At 36.0% G+C, this 24,285-nt stretch overlaps 2 pseudogenes; both read left to right on the forward strand.

Annotated features, from left to right (window-relative positions):
• Positions 1-24,285, forward strand: part of LOC124974039 (prickle-like protein 2) — a 695,630-nt pseudogene that overhangs the window by 385,206 nt on the left and 286,139 nt on the right.
• On the forward strand, positions 15,316-15,823 carry LOC124974034 (translationally-controlled tumor protein-like; annotated as a pseudogene).

Here is a 24,285-nt window from a genome sequence, read left to right on the forward strand (position 1 = left end):
AATTTGGTTTTGCAGTTGAAAATACACTATTAGATAATTTATGTAAGTGTAGCTATCATCCCTTTCTCCTTCCACCCTGTTTCTTCTTTCCATCTAGAGGTAACATATTTTTAAGTAGTTTATAGTTTATATTTTTTTTGGAAAAGATAATAAAATAATTGTTAAGTTTTAACATTAATCTAATCCAGCCATCAAAATTTTGATGTATACATAGTTTCAAAAATACCACACAAAATCTCTAAAGGCATGATGTATTAAAAAGTATGGGTTTCTTTAAAATGTAGGGTTTTTTTGCAGTTACATATTTATGAATTTTTTTAAAGTAGAGATATATTTAATGATTTTTGCTGGAGAAATATGCCTTATGGTCTTAGCCCAGTAGAAATATATAAAGAATAAAAGAGATCAATACCTTCTTGAATCTTTGAAGAACTCTAATACCTTTCATACTTTAGAAGTTGATATCAATTTCAATTATGTGTAGGTTGTTTAAATTTTTTCATGTTGTTGGTACTTTAATTCTGAAATCTCGGTGTTGTATATTTTGACCAGGCTCCAGCATATAACAGATATACCCTTCCAGGAGAAATGGGAACAGCAGAACAGGTAAAGGAAATTCTCATTCGCCGACACAAAAGCCTGCAACTGAGTCTTTCTCGACGTGACTCTGATCAATCTCAAAAAGAGGTATGTTTTTATTTAAAGTTGTGTCCACTTTCTTGTAGTTCTTCTGTTGCAGCTCTCTCTTATTAGATAGTTTCACTCCTCTGTACTAGAACTATAGTTCTGTTGAAAGTCAAGTAGTATTAATTTCACTTAAAAACAAACCAAAACAAAATAGTAAACAGGTCTTTACAGGGAAAGTGGAAATCCTGTTGTATCCTAGTCACAAATTATTATTGATGTAGCTCTGGGAGACCTCAGTTTCAGCATTTGAAATAAATATTACCAGATAACAGGACCTTAGACTGCAGGTATTAAGTAAATAACCCATTAATATTTCTAGTGTGTGTGATATTTTTAATTTCCTCAACTAAAAACACTACCTGTTAACTACCATGTTTATTTATTTATTTTATTTTTATTTTTTATATATTTTTTTGGCACAAGGGATTGAACACAGGAGCACTTTACCACTGAGCCACATGTGGTTGCCTCAATTTGTAGTCCAACCATCAGTGTATTAGTGTACCTTTTTCCCCACATCTTTGCCAGCATTTACTGTCACTTGTATTCTTGATAATTGCCATTCTGATTAGAGTGAAATGGAATCTCAGTATAGTTTTAATTTCTATATCTCTAACTACTCTAGATGTTGAATATTTTTTCATATATTTGTTGACTGATCATATTTCTTCTGCGAAGTCTGTTCAGTGCCTTTACACATATATTGACTGGATTTTTTGTTTTTTTATGTTAATTAAATTTTTTGAGATCTTTATATATCCTGGAGATTAATGCTTTGAGGTACAGGTGACAAAGAATTTCTCCCATTCTGTAGGCTTTCTCTTAATGTTCTTGATTGTTTCCTTTGCTGCAAAGGATATTCTTAATTTGATTCATCCCATTTGTTGATTCTTGATTTTACTTCTTGCACTTTAGGAGTCTTGTTAAGGAAGCAAGGTCCTAAGCTGATATGATGTAGATTTGGGTCTACTTTTTCTTCTATTAGGTACAGGGTCTCTAGTCTAATTCCTAGGTCCTTGATCAGCTTTCAGTTGAATTTTGTGCACTGTGAGAGATAGGGTTTGAAGTTCATTTTTCTACATATGGATTTCCAGTTTTACTAGCACCATTTTTGAAGAGGCTCTCTTTTCTCCAATGTACGTTTTTGGCACCTTTGTCAAGTTCATGATACGTATATTCATGTGGATTTACTCTGTGTCTTCTATTCTGTACCATTGGTCTACATGTCTGTTGGGGTGCCAGTACCATGCTATTTTTGTTACTATAGCTCTGTGGTATAATTTAAGTTTTGGTATTGTGATACCTCCTGCTTCACTTTTCTTGTTAAGGATTTCTTTGTTTATTTTGAGTCTCTTACTTTTTGAAATAAATTTTATGACTGCTTTTTCTATTTCTGTGAAGAACATCATTGGGTTTATAATGGGAATTGCATTAAATCTATATAGCATTTTTGGAAGTATGGCCATTTTGACAATGTTATTTCTGCCCATCCAAGAACATCAGAGATCTTTCCACCTGCTAAGTTCTTCTTCTACTTCTTTATTTAGTGTTCTGTAGTTTTCATTGTAGAGATCTATCACCTCTTTAGTAAGATTTCTTCCCAAGTATGTAATTTTTGAGGCTATTGTGAATGCAGTAGTTTCCCTAATTTCTCTTTCAGTTGATTCATCACTGGTGTGTAGTTACACAGTTGAGTTTTGTGTGTTAATTTTATATCCTGCTAATTTGCAGAATTCATTTGTCAGCTCACAAAGTTTTATGGTGGAGTTTTTTGGGTCTTCTCAATATAGAATCATGTCATTGGCAAATAGGGATAGTTTGAGGAGTTCTTTTCCTGTTCATAGCTCTTTAATTTCTTTCTTCTAATTACTCTGGCTAGTTTCAAGGACAATGTTGAATACTTGTGATGAAAGAGGGTATCCTTATCTTTCTCCAGTTTTTTGAGGAAATGATTTCAGTTTTTCTCCATTTAGATTGATATTGACCTTGAGTTTATTATATATAGCTTTTACAATGTATAAGCATGTCCCTACTATCCCTAGTTTTTCTAGTGTTTTGAACATGAATGGTTGCTGATTTTTCTTTGTCCATTGAGATGATCATATGATTCTTCTCTTTAAGTCTATTGGTGTGATGAATTACATTTATTGATTTATGCAAGTTGAACCCACCTTGCATCCCTGGAATGAACCCCACTTGATTGTGCTGCACTATCTTTTTAATATGTTTTTGTGTGTCATTTGCCAGAATTTTATTTAAAATAATTGCATCTATGATCATCAGGGATAATAGTCTGAAGTTTTCTTTCCTTAATGTGTCTTTATTTGGTTTTGGTATCAGGGTGATACTAGCTTCATAGAATGAGTTTGGAAGTGTTCCCTCCTTTTCTATTTTATGGAATAATTTGAAGAGTACTGGTATTAATTCTTCTTTGAAGGTCCTGTAGAGCTTGACTGAGAATCCATCTGGTCCTGGGTTTTTCAGTTTGTAGGTTTTTGGTGGCAACTTCTATTTCATTGCTTGGAATTGATCTGTTTAAATTGTCTATGTTCTTCTGTTGCAGGTTGGGTAGGTAATATGTCTCTAGAAATCTTTCAGCATCTTCAAGATTTTCTATTTTATTAGAGTATACATGATCAAAATAGTTGCTAAATATCTTCTATATTTCAGTAGTGTCTGTTGTGGTATTTCTTTTTCATCCTGAATTTTAGTAATTTAAGTTTTCTTTCTCTTTCTCTTCATTAGTGTGGCTAAGGGTTTATCAGTTTTATTTTTTTATTTATTTTTTCAAAGAACCAACTTTTTATTGATTTCTGAATTGTTTATTTTGTTTCCATTTCATTGATTTCAGTTCTGATTTTAATTATTTACTGTCTTCTACTGCTTTTGGTTTTGATTTGTTCCTTTTCTAGGGCTTTGAAATATAATGTTAAGTAATATATTAGGTGATTTTCTATTCTTTTTTTTTTCCAGTACCACTATATTTAATCATGTCTTCCCTTTCTTTTTTTTTTTTATTGTAAACAAATGGGATACATGTTGTTTCTCTGTTTGTACATGGAGTAAAGGCATACCATTTGTGTAATCATAAATTTACATAGGGTAATGTTGGGTGATTCATTCTGTTATTTTTTCCCTTCCCCCCACCCCTCCCATCCATCTTTTCCCTCTATACCGTCCTTCCTTCCCCCATTCTTGCCCCCCTCCCTAACCCTAACTCTCACCCTAACACTAACCCCTCCCACCACACATTATGTGTCATCATCCACTTATCAGCGAGATCATTCTTCCTTTGGTTTTTTGAGATTGACTTATCTCACTTAGCATGATATTCTCCAATTTCATCCATTTGCCTTCAAATGCCATAATTTTATCATTCTTTATGGCTGAGTAATATTCCATTGTATATATATATACCACATTTTCTTTATCCATGCATCAATTGAAGGACATCTAGGTTGGTTCCACAATCTGGCTATTGTGAACTGAGCAGCTATGAACATTGATGTGGCTGTATCTCTGTAGTATGCAGATTTTAAGTCCTTTGGGTATAGGCCAAGGAGCGGGATAGCTGGGTCAAATGGTAGTTCCATTCCAAGTATTCTAAGGAATCTCCATACTGCTTTCCAGAGTGGCTGCACTAATTTGCAACCCCACCAGCAATGTAAGAGTGTACCTTTTTCCCCCCATCCTCGCCAACAACTGTTGTTGCTTGTATTCTTGATAATCGCCATTCTAATTGGGGTGAGATGGAATCTTAGGGTGGTTTTGATTTGCATTTCTCTTATTACTAGAGATGTTGAACATTTTTCCATATGTTTGTTGATTGCTTGTAGATCTTCTTCTGTGAAGTGTCTATTCATTTCCTTAGCCCATTTGTCAATTGGATTATTTGCATTCTTGGTGTAGAGTTTTTTGAGTTCTTTTATAGATTCTGGAGATTAGTGCTCTATCTGAAGTATGATTGGCAAAGATTTTCTCCCACTCTGTAGGCTCTTTCTTCGCATTGCTGATAGTTTCCTTTGCTGAGAGAAAGCTTTTTAGTTTGAATCTATCCCAGTTGTTGATTCTTGCTTTTATTTCTTGTGCTATGGGAGTCCTGTTGAGGAAGTCTGGTCCTAAGCCAACATGTTGAAGCTCTGGACCTACTTTTTCTTCTATAAGATGCAGGGTCTCTGGTCTGATTCCGAGGTCCTTAATCCATTTTGAGTTTAGATTCGTGCACGGTGAGAGATATGGGTTTAATTTCATTCTGTTGCACATGGATTTCCAATTCTCCCAGCACCATTTGTTGAAGAGGCTATCTTTTCTCCATTGCATATTTTTGGCCCCTTTGTCTAGTATGAGAAAATTATATTTATTTGGGTTTGTGTCCGTGTCCTCTATTCTGTACCATTGATCTACCTGTCTATTTTGGTACCAATACCATGCCGTTTTTGTTACTATTGCTTTGTAGTATAGTTGAAGTTCTGGTATTGCAATACCCCCTGCTTCATTTTTCCTGCAAAGGATTGCTTTAGCTATTCTAGGTTTCTTATTCTTCCAGATAAATTTCATGATTGCTTTCTCTATTTCTGTAAGGTACATTGTTGGGATTTTAATTGGAATTGCATTGAATCTGTATAGCACTTTTGGTAGTATGATCATTTTGACAATATTAATTCTGCCTATCCAGGAACATGGGAGATCTTTCCATCTTCTAAGGTTTTCTTTCATTTCTTTCTTTAGTGTTCTGTAGTTCTCATTGTAGAGGTTTTTCACCTCTTTTGTGAGATTGATTCCCAAGTATTTTATTTTTTTCGATGATATTGTGAATGGGGTAGTTTTCCTAACTTCTCTTTCTGAAGATTCATCACTTATGTATAAAAATGCATTAGATTTATGAGCATTGATCTTATATCCTGCTACTTTACTAAATTCACTTATGAGTTCTAAGAGTTTTCTGGTGGAATTTCCTGGTTCCTCTAAGTATACAATCATATCATCCGCAAATAGGGATAGTTTGAGTTCTTCTTTTCCTATTCGTATCCCTTTAATTTCTTTGGTCTGTCTAATTGCTCTGGCTAGAGTTTCAAGGACAATATTGAATAGGAGTGGTGAAAGAGGGCATCCCTGCCTTGTTCCAGTTTTTAGAGGGAATGCTTTCAGTTTTTCACCATTTAGAATGATATTAGCCATGGGCTTAGCATAGGTGGCCTTTACAATGTTAAGGAATGTTCCCACTATCCCTATTTTTTCTAGTGTTTTGAGCATGAAGGGGTGCTGTACTTTATCAAATGCTTTTACTGCATCTATTGAAATAATCATGTGATTCTTGACTTTAAGTCTGTTGATATGGTGAATTACATTTATTGATTTCCTGATGTTGAACCAACCTTGCATCCCTGGGATGAAACTCACTTGATCATGGTGCACTATCTTTTTAATATGTTTTTGTATGCGATTTGCTAAAATTTTGTTCAGAATTTTTGTGTCGATGTTCATTAAGGATATTGGTCTGAAATTTTCTTTCCTCAATGTGTCTCTGTCTGGTTTAGGAATCAGGGTGATATTGGCTTCATAGAATGAGTTTGGGAGGGTTCCCTCCTCTTCTATTTCATGGAATACTTTGAGAAGTATTGGAATGAGCACTTCTTTAAAGGTTTTGTAGAACTTAGCTGAGAACCCATCTGGTCCTGAACTTTTCTTTGTTGGTAGGCTTTTGATGACTTCTTCTATTTCTTTACTTGAAATTGGTCTATTTAAATTGTGTATGTTCTCCTCGTTTAGTTTAGGCAAGTCATATGTCTCTAGAAACTTGTTGATATCTTCGAAATTTTCTATTTTGTTGGAATATAGATTTTCAAAATAGCTTCTAATTATGTTTTGTATTTCAATCGTGTCTGTTGTGATATTTCCTTGTTCATCCCGAATTTTGGTGATTTGGGTTTTCTCTCGTCTTCTCTTTGTTAGTGTGGCTAAAGGTTTATCAATTTTGTTTATTTTTTCAAAGAACCAACTTTTTATTTTGTCAATTTTTTGTATTGTTTCTTTTGTTTCAATTTCGTTGATTTCAGCTCTGAGTTTAACTACTTCCTGTCTTCTACTACTTTTGGTGTTGGTCTGTTCTTCTTTTTCTAGGACTTTGAGCTGTAGTGTTAGGTCGTTTATTTGTTGAGTTTTACTTCTTTTATTGAATGCGCTCTATGAAATAAATTTCCCTCTAAGTACTGCTTTCATAGTGTCCCAGAGATTTTGATATGATGTTTCTTTGTTCTCATTTACCTCTAAGAATTTTTAAATTTCCTTCCTAATATCTTCTGTTATCCATTCATCATATAATAGCATATTGTTTAATCTCCAGGTGTTGGAGTAATTTCTGTTTTTTACTCTTTCATTTATTTCTAATTTCAATCCATTATGATCTGATAGAATACAAGGAAGTGTCTCTATCTTCTTGTATTTGCTAACATTAGCTTTGTGGCATAATATATGGTCTATTTTAGAGAAGGATCCATGTGCTGCTGAGAACAAAGTGTATTCACTCTTTGTTGGATGATATATTCTATAAATGTCTGTTAAGTCTAAATTATTGATTGTGTTATTGAGTTCTATGGTTTCTTTGTTCAATTTTTGTTTGGAAGATCTGTCCAGTGGTGAGAGAGACGTGTTAAAATCACCTAGTATTATTGTATTATGGTGTATTTGGTTTCTGAGATTGAGAAGGATTTTTTTGACATACATGGGTGAGCCACTGTTTGGGGCATAGATATTTATGATTGTTATGTCTTGCTGATTTATGGTTTCCTTAAGCAGTATGAAATGTCCTTCCTTATCCCTTCTGACTAACATTGGCTTGAAGTCCACATTATCTGAAATGAGGATGGATATCCCAGCCTTTTTGCTGAGTCCATGTGCATGGTATGTTTTTCCCCATCCTTTCACCTTTAGTCTATGGGTATCTCTTTCTATGAGATGAGTCTCTTGCAGGCAACATATTGTTGGATCTTTGTTTTTAATCCAATCTGCCAGTCTATGTCTTTTGATTGATGAATTCAGGCCATTAACATTCAGGGTTATTATTGAGATATGATTTGTATTCCCGGTCATTTGACTCATTTTATTCATTTATTTGTTTATTTTTACACGACTTGGTTCCTCTTTATTTGAGAGTTCCTTTAGGATAGCTCCTCCTTTTGCTGATTTGCTTCTTTGTTTTTCATCTCTTCCTCATGGAATATTTTGCTGAGAATGTTCTGTAATGCTGACTTTCTTTTTGTAAATTCTTTTCGCTCTTGTTTATCATGGAAGTATTTTATTTCATCGTCAAATTTGAAGGTAAGTTTTGCTGGGTATAAGATTCTTGGTTGGCATCCATTTTCTTTTAGGGCTTGAAAAATGTTGTTCCAGGCCCTTCTAGCTTTTAAGGTCTGGATTGGAAAATCTGCTGATATCCGTATTGGTTTCCCCCTGGATTTTCTATTCTTTTAATGATGAGCTCAATGCCATAAACTTTTCTTTTAGAACTGCCTTCATGCTGTCCCCAAAATTTAGATATGTTGTGTTGCTATTCTCATTTATTTCTAAGATTTTTTAAAATAAATTTCATCCCTGATTTATTCTGTGATCCATTTTTCATGCAATAGTAGATTATTTAGTCTTCAGGTGTTAGACTAGCTTCTATTTTTTTTATTTTATCATTGATTTCTAATTTCATTCCATTATGATCTGATAGAAGGCAAGGTATTATCTTTATTTTTTTTTTGTATTTGCTAAGACTTTCTTTTTGGCCTAACATATAGTGTATTTTAGAGAAGGATTTGTGTGCTGCTGAGAAGAAAGTTTATTCAGTCACTGATGGATGAAGTACTCTCTATATGTCTGTTAAGGCTAAATTATTGATTATATTATTTAATTCTGTACATTTTTTTTGGTTTTTGTTTCGAGAGCCTATCCAGTGGTAAGGGAGATGTGCTACCCAGTATTATTGTGTTGTGGTCTATTTGATTCTTGAAATTGTGAATGGTTTATTTCATGTACATAGCTGCTCCATTGTTTGGGGCAGGAAGATTTATGATTGTTATGTCTTGTTGATGTATAATTCCCTTAAGTAGTATGAAATGCCTTATTTTTATCTTCTGATTAACTTTGACTTCAAGTCCAATTTCTCTGGTATGAGGATAGAAACTCCTTCTTGTTTCCTATATCCATGTGAGTAATATGATTTTTTCCTATTTTTTTCATTTCACTCTGTGACTGTCTTTGCCTATTAGGTGAGCCTCTTGGAGACAGCATATTTTTGGGTCTTGTTTTTTTAATCCAATCTGCCAGTCTATGTTTTTTGATTGATGGATTTTGGCCATTTGCATTCAAATTATTATTAAAATATGATTTATATTCCAAATCATTTTGGTTTTTTATGGTTTTTCATTTTAATTACTTTCTCCTTTGATTGACTATTCCTTTAATGTAGTTTTTCCCTTTGCTGGTTTCCATTTTTATTTTTCATTTCTCATTCATTAAATATTATTCAGAGATGTTCTATAGTGTAGGCTTCCAGTTGTGAATTCTTTTAACTTCTGTTTATCATGAAAATTTTGTACTTCATTGTCAAATTTGATGCTTAATTTTACTGTGTATATATTCTTGCTTGGCATCCATTTTCTTTCAGAGATTTTATGTGTTATTCTAAGACCTCCTAGATCTCAGTGTCTGTAGTGAGAAATCATCTGAGATCCACATTTGGTTTTATCTACATGTAATCTGACCCTTTTCTCTGGCAGTTTTTAATATTCTATCCTTATTCTGTATGTTAGACATTTTCATAATAATGTGATTTTGTGTTGGTATGCTGTATTTTTTTTTAATATTTGGGATCTTCTAACCCTCCTGTACTTGATTGTCCATTTCATTCTTTGGGTTTGGGAATTGTCTAATACTATTTTATATTCTTTTGGTTTGTATTTCCATGCCTTCATCAATCCTGATAAATCTTAAATTTGATCTTATCAATTTGTCCCATATTTCTTGGATGTTCTGTTCATGGTGTCAACATCTTCTCTCCATGGTCAACTTTATTTTCAAGATTATATTTCTTTTGTCTTCATTGCCTGAACCTCTGTCCGTTGGTCATGCTTTCCATTGAATTTTTAATTTGGTTTATTGATTCCTTCATTCAAGGATTTTTGCTTGATTTTCAGAATGTCTACTTCTGTCTTTCTCTTTATTGAAGTGATCTTTTACCTCCTGTATATTCTCCCTGATTTAACTCCTTAAGTTGTCCTTTATATTGCAGGTCAGTTTAAATATGTACATTCTAAACTCCTTCTCTGATATTTTGTCCTCTGTGGTGTCAGTGGATTCTATTATTGGAGCATCTTGGTATGTTTGGGGCAATTTGTTCCCTTGTTTTTTCATGTTGTTTGTGTGTATACACAACTAGCAGTATGAGACCACACAGTTTCTACCCTGTATACTTATCATGTCCCTGAAGTTTTCTAATACCTTCTATAAAGGGGCAGACAAATGATAACAGCAACCAATACAAATATACACCCTTAACCCAAATAACTCCTGCTAAGACATCTACAGTTTTGTCACAATAAACAGAAATGATATGCACAGCTATTGCCTACAATAAAAACAGTAAGTGTGCTAGAGGGTTCACAATTTTGAGTGTTGGTTAAGGATAGAACAGAATTTGTGTAGGATGTGATGATTATGAGTAAGAAGGAGAGAAGATTAAAGCATAACATTAAGGAAAGAATAGAAGAGGGAGCAATAGATGTTGGTTGTTAGAAAAGAGAGAAAGACAATCAAGATAAGTGTGTAAGAGAAAATTATATATAAAGTAAAAATATAAAATTGAAGAAAGAAGAAAAAGCAAAAAAAAGGAAAACTAAAAGAATATGAAACAAAACTGAAATATCCTAATCAAACATACTAGTTCTCAACAAACTGATCCATAAAAAATAATTGCTTTCAATAATGGTGCAAATGTGAGGGGGGAAAATCTCAATGCAAAGTTGGAGAATTGTTTTTGTTGGGGATCAAAAGATTTTAGCTTCTCTTTTCCTCTATGACATGAGGTGTGACTTTTGCTTTACTCTCAGGGTAGGGTTGCTAGGGTGAACTCCTGGATATGGAGTGTAGGCTTAGGTATGCTCCTGACTCTTTGTTGAATGCCAATTGGTCTGGAGATTTTAAATCAGCACACCTCCAGAGCTCACCAATTGCTGGTCCATGCTGGAAGGCTGTACCCCCGGGATCTCCTTTGGGTTCCACTCCTTTGATATAGGACTCAATTCTTATTTCACTAAGTCACCTGCAGAATCCATGATCCCAGGTCTCAGGTTTAGTCTCCAAACTCTACCTCTCTCATGCTTGCCCTTTTGAATTCCTGGTCAGGTGCTTCTCTCCCAGTTGGTTCTGCAAAGAGTCAGATTGGAGGGGGTAGGGGGAAACTGGGTGGGTTTCCAGGACCAGATATCCCTTGTGTAAACCTCTCTTCATGCTTGCTTTTCTCCTGGTTACTTAGGCCCACTTTCTGTCACACACTGTGGGTTTGCCAGGCTTGTTCTTTGGACCAGACTTGGGTCTGCCACAAGTCAGCAACCTTAGCCACTGTGGGGGCTGCACTGAGGCTGCAAAATGGTTCCTTCCTTTGTCCTCTGAATGCTGGTGGGAGAGATGTGGTTTCTTTCATGTACAAGGTTATTGTGCAGCAGCCTGGGCAATGTCTTTGATTATCTAAACTGTCCATACCCAGACACACCTCAGTCTTCCTAAACATGTGTTCCTTTGATTCCCTTATCACTTTATTGTGTTTGCAAAGGGACCATTTTGGCTCACGCCTCTGGCTGCTGCTGCAGAGTATTCCTTCAATATTATATTCAATCTCCTGAATCCCTGATCTGTTTTGAGTGTCAAGTATTAAATTCCAGCAAAGTCCCCCTTAATTTTTTCTATTCACCCTCCTTGCTGAGAAACTACCTCTCTGCTTTTCTTGGTTTCATGCCATGGTTCATCTAGGGAAGTGACCTCTTTGTTCCCTCATCTTCTGAAGGCCCCTAATATTTTATTTAGAGACAGGGTCTTGCTAAATTGCTTATTGACTCACTAAGTTGCTGAGACTGACTTTCAACTCATGATTCTCCTGACTCAACCTCTGGAGATGCTGGGATTACAGGCATGCACCACCATGCCCAGCTACCACGTTGATTTTGGATGCACATAATAGAGGTAGATACATTGAACGTGAGTCTGAAGGGCCCTCAAGAAATATTAGTGGCAAAACCTGGAGGTGAAGTTCAAGGTTTATGTTTCTTAAGCAAAAATCAAGATGTTAGTCTTCAGCCAGTAGAATAAGGAAACCAGGAGAAAAGCAAGGCAGTATTTCATTGGCCTTAATGTACAGTCTGTGTGGGCTACATTTTAAATTCCATAAGATAGGTGATTATAATTGTCTTTTTTACTATTCTATCTCCAGTACCTGGAAATACTGCCTAACACATAGCGATTATGATGATATTGTGATAAGTGACATTTATCTTTCAGTCAATATTATAAGTATTTTATATTATCTAACCCTTACAATACAGTTTGACATAGATATTATTATGCCCATTTCACAGATGGATGAAAAAAAACTGGGTATAAGGAAAATGAGGTCATTATTCAAAGACTCAGGAATCAAATACATTCAATATAGATGCTCAAGAAATATATGATGAAACACATTTATATGAATGAATGAAGTGATGCAGCATGTCCTACTCTATAAATCATTGCAGTGAATCATTTGGTTCTCAGGCATATTAAAGCAGGGCTTGGTTTTTTAAACTATCTGATATACCAGAATATATCATGATAGAAAGTAACTGCCACTCTGGGGACAAAGATAAACTTCCTTTTAGCTATAAATCTGAATATTCTGGTGCAGAGAGATATTCTTATATATTCATCATCTTTTTATTTGCATCAGGTGGTTTTAGAGCAGTAATAATGGTGTTGCTAAGATAGCATACCTAAAACATAGCATGTATTATAGATACAACTACCACAGTTGGTTTGCTCATGGAATTGAATGCATTGTGTAACTGTATAAAAATAATGTTAGAAGATACCTTTTTTTGTGTCTGGGTATGGAAGTTACAGAAGAATTATGCATATATTTGAACCAATTTCTAAATCAGTGATTTCAGAAGCTGTCTTGACCCAGAGTCAAGTTTACATATTTGGAAATATTAAATAAGTATCTCATTCTAGAGTACTCAATATCCCAGTGTAAAACTGTTAATAAAGATGGTGCTCTTGTGCTATCTTAGTTAGGTAGGAATATGGAGTTAAGGGGGATACTGCAGTGTGAAGTTCAAATCAGAACAAAATAATAGAACCCAGAAGTGAGATTAAAAGTTCAGGACAGGTTTGATAGTTTTTGGATCTATGGAACAATATTTTATTATAGACTAAAATATTCATATTGATTATTTTAAGGAGATAAGCCCAAAGCAACCAATACAGGACATGTATAAGCAACAAAGTAATAGATCAGTGCTCTCCTTATGTACTTGATTTCCATCATTAAATTGTCAATTAATTTAAGTGCGAGTGTAGCATATTAGTTAAGCATATATAATCTAGATTTAGATTGAGTTTAAATCCAAGATTTCTCAGGTATTAGATTTGTGGGTTTTTTTATTAAAAATTTTTTTTAGTTTTACAGACTGCATTTTGTATCATTGTACACAAATGGGGTACAACTTTTCATTTCTTTCGTTGTACACAATGTAGATTATCTCAGTTTATTTATCTGAAAACTAGGAATAATAATTTTCTTTGGAATAATTATTTCAGGATTAAACATGATAATATATGTAAGGAAATTAATTTCTGATACATAATTAACACTTAATGCATTTTTACTATTATCATTACCGTGCATATAGCATTGCTCTGAATACATGAACACTTATTAACTTCATTTTTTTGAAAGAAAATTTTAATGTCCTTTTACCTCAAATATAATTTTTTTTTAGTTTTTATTTTTTTATTATTATTATTTTTTAAAAAAATTTTTTATTGTAAACAAATGGGATACATGTTGTTTCTCTGTATATAGAGTAAAGGCATACCATTTGTGTAATCATAAATTTACATAGGGTAATGTTGTTTGATTCATTCTGTTATTTTTTCCCTTCCCCCCACCCCTCCCATCCCTCTTTTCCCTCTATACAGTCCTTCCTTCCCCCATTCTTGCCCCCCTCCCTAACCCTAACTCTAACCCTAAAACTAACCCCTCCCACGCCCCATTATGTATCATCATCCACTTATCAGCGAGATCATTCTTCCTTTGGTTTTTTGAGATTGACTTATCTCATTTAGCATGATATTCTCCAGTTTCATCCATTTACCTGCAAATGCCATAATTTTATCATTCTTTATGGCTGAGTAATATTCCATTGTATATATATGCCACAGTTTCTTTATCCATTCATCAACTGAAGGACATCTAGGTTGGTTCCACAATCTTCATTTTTAAGAATCTGTTTCTGAAAGTTTATTCAATTTATGGAATTTTTTTAGTCATACTTTATACACTTTTGTGTGATGTTGTATAATTTTATTTATCAGTTAACTATGAGCTAGGTTGGGAGTTATGAGTCATAAATAAAAATCCCTAAAATAAATATGTTGTTAAAAGACAGACCTGGAAATGTCAGAAGTAATGTTTCTTAATTTACAATATAAAAAATATATGATGGTAGGCTGAGGTGTGGGTCAGTGGAAGAACACTTGCCTAGCATGTGTGAAGCCCTGACATCAATCCCCAGTCCTGCAAAAAAAGAAAAAATGATGTTTGTCTTATGAATCTTGCAGTATGAAGCTCAAGAGCAGGATTGTGTGTCTCCGTGTTTATACATATTATTATTGGATCTTTACCTTTAGAAAATAAATAATAATGTTTTGCTATATAATTTTCTATCCCTCCATCTTTGCCACCCCCATTCACATATTATTTCTTCTGTGTCAAAATTTACTGTTTGTAGAATGGGTTAGACTAAGAGAAACGTTAACATAGAAGTTGTTATTCACACATAAATCTAATGCATTTCTATTCTTAAGTGATGAATCCTCTGAAAGAGAAATTCATAAAATTTTCCCATTAACAACAGTCTCAAAAAAAAACAACAACTTGGGACTCAATTTAACCAAAGAGGTGAAAGACCTCTATAATGAAAACTACAAAACAGTAAAGAAAGAAACCAAAGAAAACCTTAGAAGATAGAAAGATCTCCCATGTTCTTGGATAGGCAGAATTAATATTGACAAAATGGCCATACTACCAAAATCACTATACAGATTCAAAGCAATTCCAATTAAAATTCCAATGACATAGCTCATAGAAATAGAGAAAGCAAACATGAAATTCATTTGTAAAGAATAAGAAATCCAGAATAGCAAAAGTAATCCTTAGCAAGAAGAGTGAAAAGATTAACTTTTTCAATAATGGTGCTGGTTTTTTTTTTCCATGCACTCTCCCCTCACCTCGAGTGCCATTGGGCTACACTATGCTCACTCTGAACTCTGGGTTCCTGCTAAACTAGAACCCCCACCATCTCCCTCCAGTAGCCACCATGATTTATCTATTGAGAGATCATCAGCCAAGATGAGATGTTCTCTGAAGTTTACAAGATCTGGGAGATCACAGATGGGCTGTGCCTGGAGGCGGAGGGCAAGATAGTCAGTAGGACAGAGGGAAACAATGATGACTCACTTGCTCATTGATGGAAATGCCTTGCTGAAGGACCTGAGGGTGAAGGTAACAAAAGCACAGTGATCACTGCTGTTGATGTCATCATGAGTCATCACTTGCAGGAAACCAGCTTCACAAAAAAGCATACAAGAAGCACATCAAAGATTACATGAAATCAATCAAAGGCAAACTTGAAAAACAGAGACCAGAGAGAATAAAACCTTTTATGAAAGGGGCTATAGAACAAGTAAGCACATCCTTGCTAATTTCAAAAAGTATCACTTCTTTACTGGTAAAAACATGAATCCAGATGGCATGATTGCACTCCTGGACTACTGTGAGGATAGTGTAGACCCATATTTGATTTTCTTTAAGGATGGTTTAGCAATGGAAAAATGCTAACAAATTTGGTGGTTACTTTGGATCTATCATCTGTCATCCTAAATGGCTGCTGCTTGTCATCCACACAACACCAGGACTTTGGACAAATGGAACTGATATCATCGTGAGCACATTTATATTTTAACCATGATTTATTTGTAGTGGGGGCATTCTTTTTTAAGTATGTCATGTAGGTTGTCTAAAAATAAAGTGCATTTAAACTTGAAAAGAATATTGCTGGGAAAACTGCATATCCATGTGTAGAAGAATATGACTAAATTCTTATCTCTCACCCAGCACAAAAATCAACTCAAAGTGCATCAAACACCTAGGAATTAAACCATAAACATTTTGCAACCACAACAAGAAAACATAGGGTCAACACTCCTACATTGGGCACAAGCTCTGACTTCTTTAATAAGACTCCAGGAACTTTGTGAAGTAGAGTTGTTTGGCGAGACGCCCCTCCCCCCACTGGAGCGGTAAAAACGGACAACTGGGCTCATCGTAGAGGAGGTGGCTCAGCACAGCGTTTGGACTTGGAGTGACCACTGGGGCTCCGGGCGGCTTCCTGAGGAGGAGCTGCGTGGCGAGCTGTTTAGACCCAGAACGACTGCTTCTGAACACTGGGGGGTTGCCCGGAAGAAGAGGAGAAGCACGGCGGGTCGCTTGGTCTAGGAGTGACTGCATCAGACCTACAGGCGGTAGCCAGAGGAGGAGCTGCGTGGCGAGCTGTTTGAACTCAGAGCGACCGCTTCTGAACACCAGGGGGGTTGCCCGGAGGAAGAGGAGGAGCATGGCGGGTCGCTTGGTCTAGGAATGACTGCATCAGAGTCACAGTCAGTTGCCAGAGGAGGAGCTGCATGGCGAGCTGTTTGAACTCAGAACGACCACTCCTGAACACCGGTGGCCTGCCTAGAGGAGGAGCGCGGTGGGTCACTTGGTCTAGGAGTGACTGCATCAGAGCCACAGGCGGTTGCCAGAGGAGGAGGCGAGTGGTGAGTTGTTTGGACTCAAAGCGACCGCTCCAGAACACCGGTGGCCTGCCTGGAGGAGGAGCACAGTGGGTCACTTGGTCTCGGAGCCACCGCTCCTGAACACCCGGGGGGCTACCCTGAGAAGGAGGAGGAGGAACAGGGCGGGTAACTTGGACTTGGAGTGACTACCTAGGGCTATGGGCGGTTGGCGGGAGGAGGAGACGCTAAGTGAGTTGCTTGGACTCCTAGTGACTGCATCGGAACACCAGGCAGCTGTCCGGAGGAAGAGGTGTATGGTGGGTCTCTGGGTCTCAGAGCTATTGTAGGGGGCTCCAGGTGGCGGCTCAGAGGAGGGGCCGCATAGCCAGGCGATTAGGTGCAGAGCAGGGTCCCAGGAGCTAGGTGGCTTCTTGCTGGAAGAGCCACACAGAGACACGCCTAGGGGCAGAGCGAAGTTTCCAGGGTGGCGGGCAGATTCTCTGAGGAGAGGCAGCCTAAGGAGACTCAACTGCGAAGGGTGAGGCTCCCAGGCCCAGGAGGTAGGTCCGGGCCCCTGGGAACGTTGCAGAGGAAGACAGCCCAGCCCAGGCAGTAGTTGTAGATTGAGGGGAACCTCTAGGAGGGGAACTGACCAGCAAGACCTCACCACCGGGTGAGTCTTCCCTGCCGGTGAGGTTTTCCCACAAGGATGGTAAAACCAGAGACACAGGAACAAACAGGCCTTGCCTCAGCCCGCTGCCTACTTCCCCATTGGATGACCATTGGTCAAGAAGTGGAGGCACCTCTGCCCACTAGCAGGGAATATACGCCACCTGAGGGTCAACATCCCTAGAGAGGCAGCTTCTTCGTGGAGCTCTGCATTATCAACTTCCTCCAAGACTTCAGGCTACTGAAGGATAAGAGGGGATATACTAGCAATCTTCAGGGACATTATAAGTCGATAGAGGAAATCTGCAATATCTTAATGACCCATTGATTCCTGAACAATATGAGAAAACAAAGGAAGAAAATGCCCCAAACAAATCTAGATGTTACATCAATAAAATCCAACGACAGCATGGCAGAAGAAATGACAGAAAGGGAGTTCAGAATGTACATAATTAAAATGATTAGGGAAGCAAACGATGAGATGAAAGAGCAAATGCAGGCATTGAACGATCGCACCAATCGACGGTTAACAGAGCCAATTCAGGAAGCAAAAGATCATTTCAATAAAGACTTAGAGATATTGAAAAATAAACAAACAGAAATCCTTGAAATGAAGGAAACAATAAACCAAATTAAGAACTCCATAGAAAGCATAACCAATAGGATAGAACACCTGGAAGACAGAACTTCAGATATTGAAGACAAAATATTTAACCTCGAAAACAAAGTTGAACAAACAGAGAAGATGGTAAGAAATCATGAACATAATCTCCAAGAACTATGGGATATCATGAAAAGGCCAAATTTGAGAATTATTGGGTTTGAGGAAGGCTTAGAGAAACAAACCAAAGGAATGAACAATCTATTTGAAGAAATAATATCAGAAAATTTCCCAAATCTGAAGACTGAAATGGAAAATCAAGTCCAAGAGGCTTATAGGACTCCAAATACACAAAATTGCAACAGACCCACACAAAGACACATTATAATGAAAATACCTAACATAAAATATAAAGACAGAATTTTAAAGGCTGTGAGAGAAAAGAACCACATTACATTCAGGGGGAAACCAATACGGATATCAGCAGATTTTCAATCCAGACCCTAAAAGCTAGAAGGGCCTGGAACAACATTTTTCAAGCTCTGAAAGAAAATGGATGCCAACCAAGAATCTTATACCCAGCAAAACTTACCTTCAAATTTGACGATGAAATAAAATACTTCCATGATAAACAAAAGCTAAAAGAATTTACAAAAAGAAAGCCAGCATTACAGAACATTCTCAGCAAAATATTCCATGAGGAAGAGATGAAAAACAAAGAAGCAAATCAGCAAAGGGAGGAATTATCCTAAAGGAATTGTAAAATAAAGGAGGAGCCAAGTTGTGTCAAAAAATAAATAAATAAATAAATAAATAAAATTTTAAATATGAACCAAATGACTAAATAATCTACTATTGCATGAAAAATGGATCACAGAATAAATCAGGGATGAAATTTATTTTAAAAAATCTTAGAAATAAATGAGAATAGCAACACAACATATCTAAATTTTGGGGACAGCATGAAGGCAGTTCTAAAAGAAAAGTTTATGGCATTGAGCTCATCATTAAAAGAATAGAAAATCCAGGGGCGAAAAGAATTTACAAAAAGAAAGTCAGCATTACAGAACATTCTCAGCAAAATATTCCATGAGGAAGAGATGAAAAACAAAGAAGCAAATCAGCAAAAGGAGGAGCTATCCTAAAGGAACTCTCAAATAAAGAGGAACCAAGTCGTGTAAAAATAAACAAATAAATGAATAAAATGAGTCAAATGACCGGGAATACAAATCATATCTCAATAATAACCCTGAATGTTAATGGCCTGAATTCATCAATCAAAAGACATAGACTGGCAGATTGGATTAAAAAGAAAGATCCAACAATATGTTGCCTGCAAGAGACTCACCTCATAGAAGGAGATACCCATAGACTAAAGGTGAAAGGATGGGGAAAAACATACCATGCACATGGACTCAGCAAAAAGGCTGGAATATCCATCCTCATTTCAGATAATGTGGACTTCAAGCCAATGTTAGTCAGAAGGGATAAAGAAGGACGTTTCATACTGCTTAAGGGAAGCATAAATCAGCAAGATATAACAATCATAAACATCTATGCCCCAAACAGTGGCTCATCCATGTATGTCAAACAAATCCTTCTCAATTTTAGAAACGAAATAGACCATAACACAATAATACTAGGTGATTTTAACATGCCTCTCTCACTACTGGACAGATCTAGCAACAAAAAATTGAACAAAGAAACCATAGATCTCAATATAAAAATCAATAATTTAGACTTAACAGACATTTATAGAATATACCATCCAACCAAGAGCGAATACACTTTCTTCTCAGCAGCACTTGGATCCTTCTCTAAAATAGACCATATATTATGCCACAAAGCTAATGTTAGCAAATACAAGAAGATAGAGACACTTCCTTGTATTCTATCAGATCATAATGGATTGAAATTAGAAATAAATGAAAGAGTAAAAAACAGAAATTACTCCAACACCTGGAGATTAAACAATATGCTATTATATGATGAATGGATAACAGAAGATATTAGGAAGGAAATTTAAAAATTCTTAGAGGTAAATGAGAACAAAGAAACATCATATCAAATCTCTGGGACACTATGAAAGCAGTACTTAGAGGAAAATTTATTTCATGGAGTGCATTTAATAAAAGAAGTAAAACTCCACAAATAAATGACCTAACACTACAGCTCAAAGTCCTAGAAAAAGAAGAACAGACCAACACCAAAAGTAGTAGAAGACAGGAAATAGTTAAACTCAGAGCTGAAATCAACGAAATTGAAACAAATAAAAAATACAAAAATTTGACACAATAAATAGTTGGTTCTTGGAGACAATAATAAAATTGATAAACCTTTAGCCACACTAACAAAGAGAAGACAAGAGAAAACCCAAATCACTAAAATTCGGAATGAACAAGGAAATATCACAACAGACACGACTGAAATACAAAACATAATTAGAAGCTATATTGAAAATCTATACTCAAACAAAATAAAAAATTTCGAAGACATCAACAGGTTTCTAGAGACATATGAATTGCCTAAACTGAACGAGGAGGACATACACAATTTAAATAGACCAATTTCAAGTAATGGAATAGAAGAAGTCATCAAAAGCCTACCAACAAAGAAAAGTCCAGGACCAGATGGGTTCTCAGCCGAGTTCCACAAAACCTTTAAAGAAGAGCTCATTCCAATACTTCTCAAAGTATTCCATAAAGTAGAAGAGGAGGGAACTCTCCCAAACTCATTCTATGAAGCCAATATCACCCTGATTCCTAAACCAGACAGAGACACATCAAGGAAAGAAAATTTCAGACCAATATCCTTAATGAACATCGACCCAAAAATTCTCAACAAAATTTTAGCTAATTGCATACAAAAACATATTAAAAAGATAGTGCACCATGATCAAGTGGGTTTCATCCCAGGGATGCAAGGTTGGTTCAACATCAGGAAATCAATAAATGTAATTCACCATATCAATAGACTTAAAGTCAAGAATCACATGATTATTTCAGTAGATGCAGAAAAAGCATTTGATAAAATACAGCACCCCTTCGTGCTCAAAACACTAGAAAAAAATAGGGATAGTGGGAACATTCCTTAACATTGTAAAGGCCATCTATGCTAAGCCCATGGCTAATATCATTCTAAATGGTGAAAAACTGAAAGCATTCCCCCTATAAACTGGAACAAGGCAGGGATGCCCTCTTTCACCACTTCTTTTCAATATCGTCCTTGAAACTCTAGCCAGAGCAATTAGACAGACCAAAGAAATTAAAGGGATACGAATAGGAAAAGAAGAACTCAAACTATCCCTATTTGCGGATGATATGATTGTATACTTAGAGGAACCAGGAAATTCCACCAGAAAACTTTTAGATCTCATTAGTGAATTCAGTAAAGCAGTGGGATATAAGTCAATGTACATAAATCTAAGGCATTTTTATACATAAGCGATGAATCTTCAGAAAGAGAAATTAGGAAAACTACCCCATTCACAAGTCTCAAAAAAAATAAAATACTTGGGAATCAATATCACAAAAGAGGTGAAAGACCTCTACAATGAGAACTACAGAACACTAAAGAAAGAAATTAAAGAAAACCTTAGAAGATGGAAAGATCTCCCATGTTCTTGATAGGAAGAATTAATATTGTCAAAGTGGCCATACTATCAAAAGTGCTATAGAGATTCAATTCAATTCCAATTAAAATCCCAATGATGTACCTTACAGAAATAGAGCAAGCAATTATGAAATTCATCTGGAAGAATAAAAAACCCAGAATAGCTAAAGCAATCCTTGGCAGAAAGAGTGAAGAAGGGGGTATCGCAATACCAGATCTTCAACTCTACTATAAAGCAATAGTAACAAAAACGGCATGGTATTGGTACCAAAATAGAAAGGTGGATCAATGGTACAGAATAGAGGACATGGATACAAACCCAAATAAATACAATTTTCTCATAGTTGACAAAGGGGCCAAAAATATGCAATGGAGAAAAGATAGCCTCTTCAACAAATGGTGCTGGGAGAATTGGAAATCCATGTGCAACAGAATGAAACTAAACCCATTTCTCTCACCATGCACGAAACTAAATTCAAAATGGATTAAGTATCTCGGAATCAGACCAGAGACCCTGCATCTTATAGAAGAAAAAGTAGGTCCAGAGCTTCAACATGTCGGCTTAGGACCAGACTTCCTCAACAGGACTCCCATAGCACAAGAAATAAAAGCAAGAATCAATAACTGGGATACATTCAAACTAAAAAGCTTTCTCTCAGCAAAGGAAACTATCAGCAATGCGAAGAGAGAGCCTACAGAGTGGGAGAAAATCTTTGCCACTCATACTTCAGATAGAGCACTAATCTCCAGAATCTATAAAGAACTCAAAAAACTCTACACCAAGAATGCATAATCCAATCGACAAATGGGCTAAGGAAATGAATAGACACTTCACAGAAGAAGATCTACAAGCAATCAACAAACATATGGAAAAATGTTCAACATCTCTAGTAATAAGAGAAATGCAAATCAAAACCACCCTAAGATTCCATCTCCCCCCAATTAGAATGGTGATTATCAAGAATACAAGCAACAACAGGTGTTGGCGAGGATGTGGGGAGAAAGGTACAGTCATACATTACTGGTGGGACTGCAAATTAGTGCAGCCACTCTGGAAAGCAGTGTGGAGACTCGTTAGAAAATTTGGAATGGACCCACCATTTGACCCAGCTATCCCACTCCTTGGGCTATACTCAAAGGATTTAAAATCAGCATATTACAGAGATACAGCCACATCAATGTTCATAGCTGCTCAATTCACAATAACCAGATTGTGGAACCAACCTAGATGTCCTTCAATTGATGCATGGATAAAGAAAATGTGGTATATATATACAATGGAATATTACTCAGCCATAAAGAATGATAAAATTATGGCATTTGCAGGCAAATGGATGAAACTGGAGAATATCATGCTAAGTGAGATAAGCCAATCTCAAAAAACCAAAGGACGAATGATATTGCTAATAAGTGGATGATGACACATAATGGGAGGTGGGAGGTGTTAGTGTTAGGGTTAGAGTTACGGTTAGGGAGGGGGGCAAGAATGGAGGAAGGAAGGACTGTATAGAGGGAAAAAAGGGTTGGGAGGGGTGGAGGGGGAAGGGAAAAAATAACAGAATAAATCAAACAACATTACTGTATGTAAATTTATGATTAGACAAATGGTATGCCTTGACTCCATGTACAAACAGAGAAACAACATGTATCCCATTTGTTTACAATAAAAAAAAGACTCCAGAAGTCAAATACTAAGAAATAAGAATAATGAACCTCAATAAATGAAATTAAGAATAAACAAATGGGCCAGGCACGGTGGTGCACACCTGTAATCCTAGCAGCTTGGGAGGCTAAGGCAGGAGGATCTCAATTTCAAAGCCCACCTCAGCATAAACCAGGTGAACAATTCAGTGACACTCTGTCTCTAAATAAAATACAGAATAAGGCTGCAGAATGTGGGGATGTGACTCAGTGGTTGAGTGCCCCTGAACTCAATCCCAGTACCAAAAATTAAAAAAAGGATCAATGAATGAGGTAACATCAAACTTAAAATGTTGTACCGAGCAAAGGAAACAATAGCATGATCAAAGTACTTAGAGTGGGGGAAAAACTTTGCCACTTAGTCTTCCAGAAAAGGATTGATATACAGAATAGGGATATACATAAAGATGAAAAATCTTAACATTAAAAAAAATAACCTGATAAATAAATGGGGAAATGATCTAAGTAGACATTTCTGAAAAGAAGAAATAAAAATAGCCAAAAAATATAATCTTTTCTCTAACATGCATTTTTGGCATCTTTTGATGGGAACATATGACTGTATATGTGTGTTTTTACCTTTGTGTCTTCTATTCTATTACATTGATCTTTATTTCTGTTTTAATGCCAATGACATGGTGTTATTTTTTTTCTTTGTACTACAGCTCCATAGTATAATTTGAGATCAGGTATTATGATGCTTCTAGTATTGCCGTTTTTGCTTAAATTGCTTTGACTATTTTGGTTCTTCCATGTTTATTTTATGTCTGTTTGTTTCTTTTTCTAGTTTAGTGAAGAATGACATTGGTGTTTTGATGGGGATGACATTGAATGACTAGATTACTTTTGGTAGTATGGCCATATTGATAATATAAATTCTACCTATGAGAGACCAAATGGCAGACTACAGGGTAACTGCATCTCATGTCACTCCAGAACTCAGG

This window comes from Sciurus carolinensis, unplaced genomic scaffold (assembly GCF_902686445.1).
Source record: "Sciurus carolinensis unplaced genomic scaffold, mSciCar1.2, whole genome shotgun sequence".
Taxonomy (NCBI): Eukaryota; Metazoa; Chordata; class Mammalia; order Rodentia; family Sciuridae; genus Sciurus; species Sciurus carolinensis.